Source organism: Branchiostoma belcheri, unplaced genomic scaffold (genome assembly GCF_001625305.1).
Source record: "Branchiostoma belcheri isolate BF01 breed outbred unplaced genomic scaffold, Haploidv18h27 scaffold125, whole genome shotgun sequence".
NCBI classification, from domain to species: Eukaryota; Metazoa; Chordata; class Leptocardii; order Amphioxiformes; family Branchiostomatidae; genus Branchiostoma; species Branchiostoma belcheri.
The window spans coordinates 638,150-648,537 of record NW_017802658.1 but is presented as its reverse complement, the minus strand read 5'-3'; the positions used below and the strand labels follow the sequence as shown (position 1 = coordinate 648,537).

Here is a 10,388-nt window from a genome sequence, read left to right as displayed (position 1 = left end):
CGGCTCTAGCCAGAACCAGTTTACCCTTCAATTTCCGGAGGTTTGCGGAGAGGTACAGAATTTTTTTTTAACGAATCCGTCAACCTTGACAGGCAAATTAACAAAAATCTTGAGTAAAATATGAAAACATCAGAAGGACCGACAAACACTCTCAACACCATGATTTGCCTCTCAAAATGCGGGAAATTGCGTTTTTGAAGGCTTAAAAATCCTAAATTTCCAGGGGGAGCATTCCCCCGGACCCCCCTAGATTACGAGCGCCTTCGGCGCTCCCATCTCAAAATCCATCTGTAAAACTGGGCAGACTGAAAAAATGCAAGCTGGCCGAAGTCGACTCGGACACCCCGGTATTTGTGGACGCACTCGGGGACCAGGGCAGGTGGGAAACACAGGGAACACATATCTTTAATGCATGCTTCATTACATGTAGTAATAAAGGTATACGTAATTTTGTCAGTGATCACCTTTTCCACAAAGCGAGATACCAAATCCAGTGCAGCTCGAAAAAAAAGCCTGTCAATTTACCGTTAAGCGTTGCCGGCCGTCCTGAATTTACCGTTAAGCGTTATCAGCCCTGCTGAATTTACCGTTAACCGTTGCCAGGACCCCCCCATGCAGACCCTCATTTATTTCTAAATGTTAAGTGCACTATCCAGTTGTATAGAGTAAAGTTTAAGTTGTAGTATTTGCTCCTATCAAGAAAAAGAGTCTGGCAAGGGGGGTGTCAGTCAGTGACAAGTCCTCTAGAAATATAAAAAGCTATTGCACTCTAAATTTAGTGAATGGTTGATGTCCATAGTTTTTAGTCTGAAACAAATGGTATCGACTGGTGTTCTACTTCTAGTTGGTTCAATACCTATACCTAAACAGTTTTGCAGGTAAAGGTACAATTGTGTTCAGGTCCTGACCTGTACCTAAACAGTTTTACAGGTACACTTAAACTTGATGTTAAGGTCCTGGCCTGTCCCAAAACAGTTTTTCAGGTACATGTACAGGTACACCTGATATTCAGGCCCCAACCTATATACAGTTGTACCTAAACAGTTTTACAAGTGCATGTACAATTGGTGTTCAGGCCCTGTACCTCAACAGTTTCACAGTACAATGTACCGGTACACGGCTCACATAGAAAGAACCACTCCTGTATACAATGTTCCATCCTGACTGGCTGTGTAAAGATGTCCACGCCTTGCCTTTAGGCACAGCTGCTATCTTTCCATCAGCACAACAAACACTTCAACTCCCATCTGTGTGCACTGGGCAGGAACAGCAGGAGGACAATAGCTGGCTGGGCTCTGGTCTGGGAAGCTAGTGCAAGGTACTGTAGTGCTGTGGTACTGTACTCTAAAAGAAGGTTTTGGACATTCTTGCTTTTTAGGCATTTTTACGCACTTATTAGGCTTTCTATTTTGTTTCTTGGCCAAGATACCCTAAGAAAAGCCGACAAAAAGAAAGAAGGATAAAGAATAATCAATGCTTGAAAAACATTCAAAACATGCCTAACTCTGGAGAGTAGTGCTGTAGGATGAAACTCAACCATAAAAAAAGTCGAAAAAAGTCGAAAAGTCGAATGAATTTACGAAGCAAATTATCTAGATTTCATTGTTACCCCTTACACATAAAAAGATTCTTTCCCCAAAAAACTTTTTGCTTCTCAACTTTCTCCTTTTTTTAATGTTTAATAACTTTTTACAACACTGCAATAAAATGTTTTAAGGGTTGCATAAAAGGTACCACACCGTATAATAAAACGGATTATGCCCAACTAGAGACATCAGATAAGGGTTATTTGCAGTCAACTCCACTCTGGACTGAGTATATTACTAAAATGTCTCAGTGTCTTGGAATTCGTGGAATTCTCCACCAGGTGGTGGTGCATTATCAGAAAAGCCTTTGTCGTTAAATCTTTTCCCTATTGGACAGAGTGGACACCTGATCGTGGGGTGCTCTTAGTGCGACCGGTTGTGACGTCCGCATTTTTCCGAATCTCGGAATGCCCGGAATGTCCCGTCAGGTGGTTCCGTTGTGACAGCAGACTTCCGTTCCTTTGTTTACTCTCTGTCCCGGGGTACCTAGGTAATGCGCCCATATGAAAATGCAGGCCAGCTGTATAACAAAAGGAACGTGAACCCGCCCGACAAGTTCCAACATAACCCGTCTGAACGCTGGCAACTTGGATAAACAAAGAACCCTACCGACAGAAACACACCACAAACAAGCCTTTTGTAAGCAACCAATATTGTTACATCGGTACATCTAAGGCGGGGACAACAACGGAATAAACCTAACGTCAACAGAGCATCCTTTGTGTAACATGTAACATTAACAATTCCATTCAACTTTATCTGGCGTGATATAAAACAGAGCACACGTTACTTTCAACAACGCAAGATAAGTACCATAGGTTACAAAAGAGTCAGTGGTTATGTATGAGTAACAAATACAAAATTAACAATTGTCCATAGCGTCAACAAACACAGGGGGGCTAGACTGTTAACAAATGAAGCATGGCGCGATATAGGTCACAAGTCTGGTACTTTTGGGGTGTATTTAAAAAGACACAGGCCTCAACATTATTCTTTTCTGTTACCTATGCTATTTTAAGATTGTAGGTAGTAATACTACTAGTATACATGTACGTACTTGCAATTTGAATGAAGAACTTGATGCAAATATGGCACCATTTTTGTTGCCCTTTATGCAACTCTGTCCCTGACAAGTGTTTTCTTATCAAATACAGCGACAAGCTTCCAAAACCAACATTCACTATCATCTTTACCAACTTAGGTCAATTGCGCCCAAAAGTCGCCTTTCTGGTCATGCTTGCATCATGCAAACTTTGTTAGAAAAAAAATTTGCTTAATCATTATTCAGAATATTTTTTTCAATACCAAACCTGCCATCTTTTTACCTTGTGAAATTGCAAATAGACTTGATTTTTCCCTACCAATCTGCATAGTGCATGTACATGGGTATTTTGAACCACGAGGAATACATATGTATCTTGGATACGGATGTTTAGTGTGGTTACTGCCACAGTTGGCGTGTGCTAATTCAATCTAGCGGAGCGCCAAACCGTTGACACGAGACTAACGGTTTGAACCAGGGCGTATACACTTTGTACCATAACCTTTGGTACCTGCGCGGTTTTCACTGAACTAACAAAGTTATGGACACTACTACAAAGAAATCAGGACACACAATTTCTGAATTTGAATTGGTCAACTGGTAAAGTTATACATATAAACTGCATTTCTACTAAGATCACAAAACCCACTAATTATGCAGAATGTGGGACTATTCATTATCCACTGCCTTCAAAGAAGAAGTCGAACCCCATAATAGCTAGCGTAGTAGTAGAAGTAGAAGTTTTTTCCAGACAGTTGTTACCTGTCTCCTGTTACTGTATTGCAATGTGTTTTATTCTTGATTGAAAAAGCAATTAGCCTTTGGGCATGATTTTTCGAATAAAGTTTTTACTACATAATATAAAGTTGAAACAAATAAAGTACTTAATTCTACTAATTATAATGCTGCATGTAGCTTGCACCAGAATAACAATGGTAGTTGAAAAATAGTAAAATTTAGTAGATTATGCCAGTACAATTTGCCAGGGGAGTTTAGCCTCTATAGGCTCACTCTTCTAGCCAATTATCCACCCTATTTTTGCCAAAGTCTACTATCATTTATCCCTTAAGAAAGCCTGAGGGAGGCTATGAAAATGCGGGATCAACATTTAGATCCAAGCTTAGCAGATTCTGAGGCTATCTACAACCAATTAACAACTGGCTATCATTTTACTTAGACGTTTATCATTACATTTACAACAGCAAGAAAAACAGCATACAGAATTTTGCAATATGCAAGTTTAATAACCGGAAAGAAGACATAAGTGTAGAATAAATTGCTCTGTTGGATTATTGTGGATAAAAATTACTTTCTTCGGAAGAATCATTTGCGTGATCCTCGTAAATCTTGCAGCAGTAAACTGATCTTTCCCCAGATTTGAGCAACATTTCACATGACGGCCCATCTCTAAATTTGGCCATCCGTGCACACAACAAGTCTCTCTATCCCCAAGGCCTGTCCTACCAAATCACATCTCCACCAGTCCGCCAGCCTGACTTTTAAGGACACACCGTGAGCCCTGTTATCTTTGACATGACGTCACCCCCTCTACAAGAGTGCTGGAAATAAATACTACATCCCCTAGACAATCAACAAACAGCAGTTTGTGCCAGACAAATATTGTACTCCAGCTACGCTTACAGCTGTTTATTTGCCGTCACCAGACAAGCTTTATCTTCTAAAACAACTGCTTATTAAATCTCATCTCCAAGCAGATGCTGAGGAAGCAAGGGTTGCGTCCTTGAACTTAAAAGATTGAAACATTTCCCTCACCCCAGAAAAGCAGATAAAGAAAATATCATCATCTTTCACCTTAACATCTGCTTAAGCCAAAATACCAGTTTTTCACAATAAATATTGCCATTATGTTTTGGGTCTAGTAATAGCATGCACTTTCAAATACATAATTTTGACTGCAGGCTTATAAAGTAGAATGTTCTTGCCTTTGTAGACATTGGTTTAACTTGTGTTAGATCTAAGAAAATAGTGTCTAAACAATATATTTCAACCACAACATATTTCCCCCACACCATGGTATGGAGTGAAATATTAAAAAACATGTTCTTCAACATGTCTAACCTTTTCATTGCTAAAGTAGCCTTTTGGTACCAAATTTGTATTGGGTGCAGGGTTAGGCAGCGGGGAGAAGGTTAAACTTACTCAGCCAGTAGGCTCTAGTACAAACGTCCATATGCCACAAATAGCCCGTTTACCACCAGCTAAATTTAGTTTAAAAACTAACCAAAAACTCTATTTAGTCCAATTTTCTATTCTTGTGACATCCGTTCCGTAGTTACCACTTCCTGGGAGGCAACTCAAGCTTGGCTAACCTAACCTAATGGCACCCAGCCTTCAAGAAAACATTACATTCTAGTGAGCAGCTTGTCAAATCTTACTAATTGCGATTTTCACAAAGGACTTCTAGGGGCTTTTACCAGTGAAGCATGGACTGTCATGTTGCCCAAACGTCTGATCTCTCTTGTTGTTTCGGAAGTTCACAGCAGAAGTCAAAACTACAGGAGATACTATCTAGTGTGTAGTGTATGTTTTTACTATGGTTCTCGGACAATGACACTGGCAAATCCACATCAAACATAACTAGATTTTCTGTGCAGATTATGAGAAGGCCAGGGTCCCATTTGTAAGAGAGGTGCCATGCTTTATATTCTTCTCTTACTAGTATATCTATATCACTTGTTATACCATACCTGTACATGGATTGCAATATTGTAATACTTCTCAAGAGAAACACATTTTTTGCATGAATCGGAATGCTCACAAGTTTCTGCGCAGAACTTAACATTAACATAAAATAATAAGAATAGACTTATCATAATCCATCTCTGAAATCCATACCTGAAATTTAAGAAGAGGACCACTTTTTTTTGGATTTATTCTCCATATGAAGACTCTTTTCAGTTTCCACTACAAAATGATCTGTCCACACAAATCCTGTTGAAGTCAAGCAGGAAAAAAAAAAAATTGTCATTTTAATCAACAGATTCAGCAGCAGTCCTCAGTAAGCTGGCATCACATTGTTGATGACATATAGCAGAATTTTTCTATTGACAAATGTCAAAATCGCACAAGAGTTGAGTGAACTTTTTGCCTGAAAATCATCCACTCAAGAACACTGAATAGCCTAGGGTTCAATGACATGCGAACTTTCCATTTATTCCTGTTGAAAATGTCATTTTGAGCTCTAAGACTCGTTGACGTTGTGCATGCTATTTTTCTGTCGTGTGACATTAGCTTTATAAAAAGGTAACAAGCTAACTTGAGTCATGAATTCTGCTTAGATGTGAACACTGAATAGGGTTCAATGACATGCAAACTTTTCATTTACTCCTGTCGAAAATGTAATTTTGAGCTGGAAGACTCATGGAGCGAGCTTTTTTTCTGCTGTGAGACGTTAGCTTTATAAAAAGGTAATAACTACGTCAATGGATAAAATGAGTCATGAATTCTGCTTAGATGTGAACACTGAATAATGTTCAATGACATGCAAACTTTTCATTTACTCCTGTTGAAAATGTCATTTCGAGCTCGAAGACTCGTGGAGCGAGCTATTTTTCTGCTGTATGATGTGAGCTTTATAAGGTAATAACTACGTCAGTGGATAAATTGAGTCATGAATTCTGTTTAGATGTGATAATGACTCGTTCTACCTGAACCAGACCAGATAAAAGCTTCTCTAATTAAAGCGTAACTGACGAATAAATGACTCAGCCTCAAGGGAGATCTATATTCAAAACAGACTGTCAAATTAGGTAGTCTTTAAAAATCCATGTGTGATAGGTTGTGTACTTATTTTAGTTATAACAATTTCAGGTATAGGCACTAGTTGAGGTACAGGTCTAGACCTATATCAAAATTCTTTTTGGGGCATTTAACCTAAAAAAATTTGGTGCACAGAAAAACTTTAGGTGGACCACATAAGACAAAGTAGCAAACTTTCATTACAAATATTACTGCCTCACTTCAAAACTTGAATCTGAAATTCTATGGCCAATGTTAAGATTTTAACCGACCAATTATTTTTTTGACATTTAAATGTGAAGTGTGTAATAGTACAGAAATGTACCTACACAAATACTTGTGTGCACCCACACAGTCAAAAATTAAGGTACACAGCTGCAACTTTGCACAGAGGTGCATACATTTTCGAGAGCCCTGTATAGTAAAAGCCTGTTGAACACCCAACAATGTCAGAGGTAACCACAGAAAAGGCAGAGAAAAACCACATAAGACTAACCCTTGGAAGGCAGGAAGTAAAGTGTAGTGTTTGAAAAGGAACTCTTGGAGACAGCTAGGTCAATGACCTTCCAGATATAAACAACGTCTTCTGTTTTTACAGCTCTATTTCTGTTGATGTTGCAAAGATCCTCCAGATATAAACATTTTCCAAGGTCACCTAGTCAAAATACAGTAAAAATTTGCATATACTGTACATAATTACATTAAGGTCATCAGCTCTATTTTAAAATCTTTCTGTATTCCCAAACATGACTGATCCTTTCTTTCCAAAACCCTTTCCATCAAATTTAATATCAGGGATAGAAATATGCGTAACATTTAATTTGCAAAAAAACAATTTGAGACTCAAAAAAGATGTTTGGCAAGCTACTACTAACAGAATAAAAGCTTTGTAATATGAATCACAGAGAACAAATTGTATTTTTAGAATTTGATCTACTTTCTCAGTTTCTATATATAAATCCTTGCAAAATGATGCATGGCAATAGGAACTCTTATCACCTATTTATTATCAACCCCAACTGGGTTATCAAATACGTTATAACGATTTTCCCCACCCTAATCTATTATCATTCCCTATAAATGCATTATCACCCTGGGATGCAACCTCCCAAGTATGGGCAATAAAAGGATTCACATGTATGTCCTAACTGCCATTACTGTATCAGTGTAACCTTTGTTGTTTTGCTGCAAGGCCGTTTCTATAGCAACAGAATCTGTCTCTATGACAACCTGGTGGGATAATTTGTGTGGTATAACTGCTATACACACTGCAATATTTTATGAAATAAACCATTCCGTTGTTCATTCATTCAATGAACTTCCAAAATGTCAAACGTGTAACAGTGTAAAAAATGTCAATCTTTTGTCGATGAAAAATTAAAAATGATGCAAACCAACTTTTATCTCTTGACCTAAAAACGGAGCTTTGGCTAAAACCTTGTCCTAATCTGCCTAAGTTCTGTGCCTAATGTATCAATTTAAAATCAGAAGCTACTTCAAAAGCTTTCCTAAAGTACACCCAGAAACCCATGTCACAAAGAAGTTAAGCCTTCACTTCAGTCAGACTCATTGTGGGCTGTTTTAAAGTTTTAAGAAAGGAAAAAAAAAATATGGTGATGTCTTATTAAACACAAAAACATGGTATGTAAATGAGAATAGCATGTAAACAACTGCATAATGTGAGGTCTTACAGAAATGCAACACATTGCACTACATAAAATAATATACATAATAAATCGAGTCTACAAGGAAAGTAGAATGGTTTTTCTTTTGAGAATGCAATGCTTATAAATGCAAAGCCATCAATTCCTTGCATATCTTTTTTATTAAAATATTGCATACTTCATTGTCACTAGGAATGGGAGGTTCTTTATCGCTGCTTAATACTCAATTAACACAAAATGAAATCATGTCTACCATATGGAATATCATATCTATTTAATCATTTCGCACACTACTGTGACTAGCCTACAACAATACCAGGAACAGAGTAATAATTGGGAAGAAATTACAATAACTGTATTGCCATAACTACATCAAGAAACGTGCAATTAACAGCCCTCAGATGAAAGAACCATCATCCTTTTAGCTGTTGCTATGGCAACGTTAATAATTAGAAGAATGATCAATACAGTCCTTTTAGGGTTAACAGTATTATGGACAATGAATCATCACACACAATATAGATCCGCTTGCAAAGAAACGGGCCATGATTTGAGGCCTGTGGGAACTTGTTGCTTCCCTCAAATGATTTCATCCCCAAATTGATGGCAGACAAATAAATTAACGGCAATGAAATGCCAGATTGAATGTGTCATCAGGCGACTCGCGAAGTCATTTATTTTCGTGTTACTCGGTTTATGATTCTGGCACGCGGTTTCTTGTCGAACATAAAATCGTTCAGCTGTGATCATAAAAAGGAAAAAAAAGAAATACTGCAAAATCTGACTTTATAAACTGATAAGCCAGGAAAAAATTGTCAAATTTTCTAGGGAAATGATCAAAATCATGTGTTCATAGAAAGAAGAAAATATCACAATACCACAAACACTGTGATTACAAACAGGAAAAAATTTGTCAACAATTTCATTTAAGTACTGCAATCAAATACATGTACTACCTCTGTTATGTGTGAATTATGAATCTGATCATTATTTCTAAGCGATGCAGGAAATAAGAATTATTCAAACAAAGGGACCAGAGAAGTCAGAGCGGGGATTGAACCAGGGACCTCTGTGCCAATCTCTGACCAAACTGATTGACATGCCAGTTGCTGAGGGTCTGTTTCTGACAGATTCCCAGAGACAGGTGGTAACAAAATCTGGCAGCTGTCCTACATCTTATATTTCCTCATCAGTAAACATCACCCAAAAGACACAACAAAGCACAAGGATCAACTTCAAGTGTTTTTCAATTACTATAAACATTTCCTTTGACGCATCTGCCTTCTACACGTAAATCCTGTGCTGATGGCGTCAAAAGCTGCTAGCTTTGACGAAATGTTGTTGTTGTTATGATTTAAGGGTATCTCCCGAACATAAAGAAAAAACGATTTTAAGCGAATCTTGAACGTTAAGTCTGCGTGACTTTTTAGTCGTATCCTCCTTGAAGCAGGGTGGTAAGAGCAGCGGAGGCGAGACAATGCCGTCTTTGTGGGGAGTTGGACGACATCTTTCTACAGCTGCACTGATTTTCCATTCATGGTGCCACTGGGATGGGAGCCCCCACAAAAGAACAAAGACCCCAAAATGTCCCATTCAAATGCTGACTCAGGACAAAAAAAACTCACATACACAGCCTCATCAAGAACTAAACAAAACCCAGTACTACTCCGTAGTGGATAGAGGCAGAATAAAACGTGTTTGATGTTCCTAGAGGTCTCAGATTACGCTAAAGTTTGACATGTAATATTTCCTGCTAGAGTTGGGACAAAGGTTTGCTTGGGGAATGGGGAAAATTCAAGATGGCGACCCCCAAAACAAAACCCCAAAACCCCGACTTTCTCAACTTTTCCCACCGATCTAGTGAGTTTTGAGCATCAAAAATGCGTTTGGGCGATGCCTTAGATCGGTGGTGACTACGTTAAACAGTGGGAAAGTTGTTCAAAGGAAATATTTGTCTGGAAAAGACTTTCTTAGCACACGTAACCCTCGTGCAACAACAATAACGAAAGTTGTGTCAGATCAAGGTTCGGGGCACAGTTCGCAACAACATAACATTGTTTTGAAGCTTATAACACATTCCTGTTTCAAACATATAACTGTTTTGGGCGATCTGTTGGAAGATCGGAGTAATCACGAAGATATTCTGAGGAAAATTCGGTCGTATAAAGTGGTGCGAGGGGCCAAGATTGGGGGTTTCGTCACTTGTAGCGACCGGACCAAAATAGCAACAGCCACACAACATGTTGCACTTCTACAAACTTAAGACCTCGCCTTTACCACTTCCTCAAACTTCGTAGTAACATCCTAAGAAGCAGAGGAACATCTCTGTCTTATTGT

The 10,388-nt window shown here is 38.4% G+C and overlaps 1 protein-coding gene across 7 annotated transcripts in view; it reads right to left on the bottom strand.

The window, feature by feature from the left end:
* LOC109463392 (transcriptional enhancer factor TEF-1-like) overlaps window positions 1–10,388 on the bottom strand; it is a 45,684-nt gene that overhangs the window by 34,706 nt on the left and 590 nt on the right. The window lies entirely within an intron of this gene.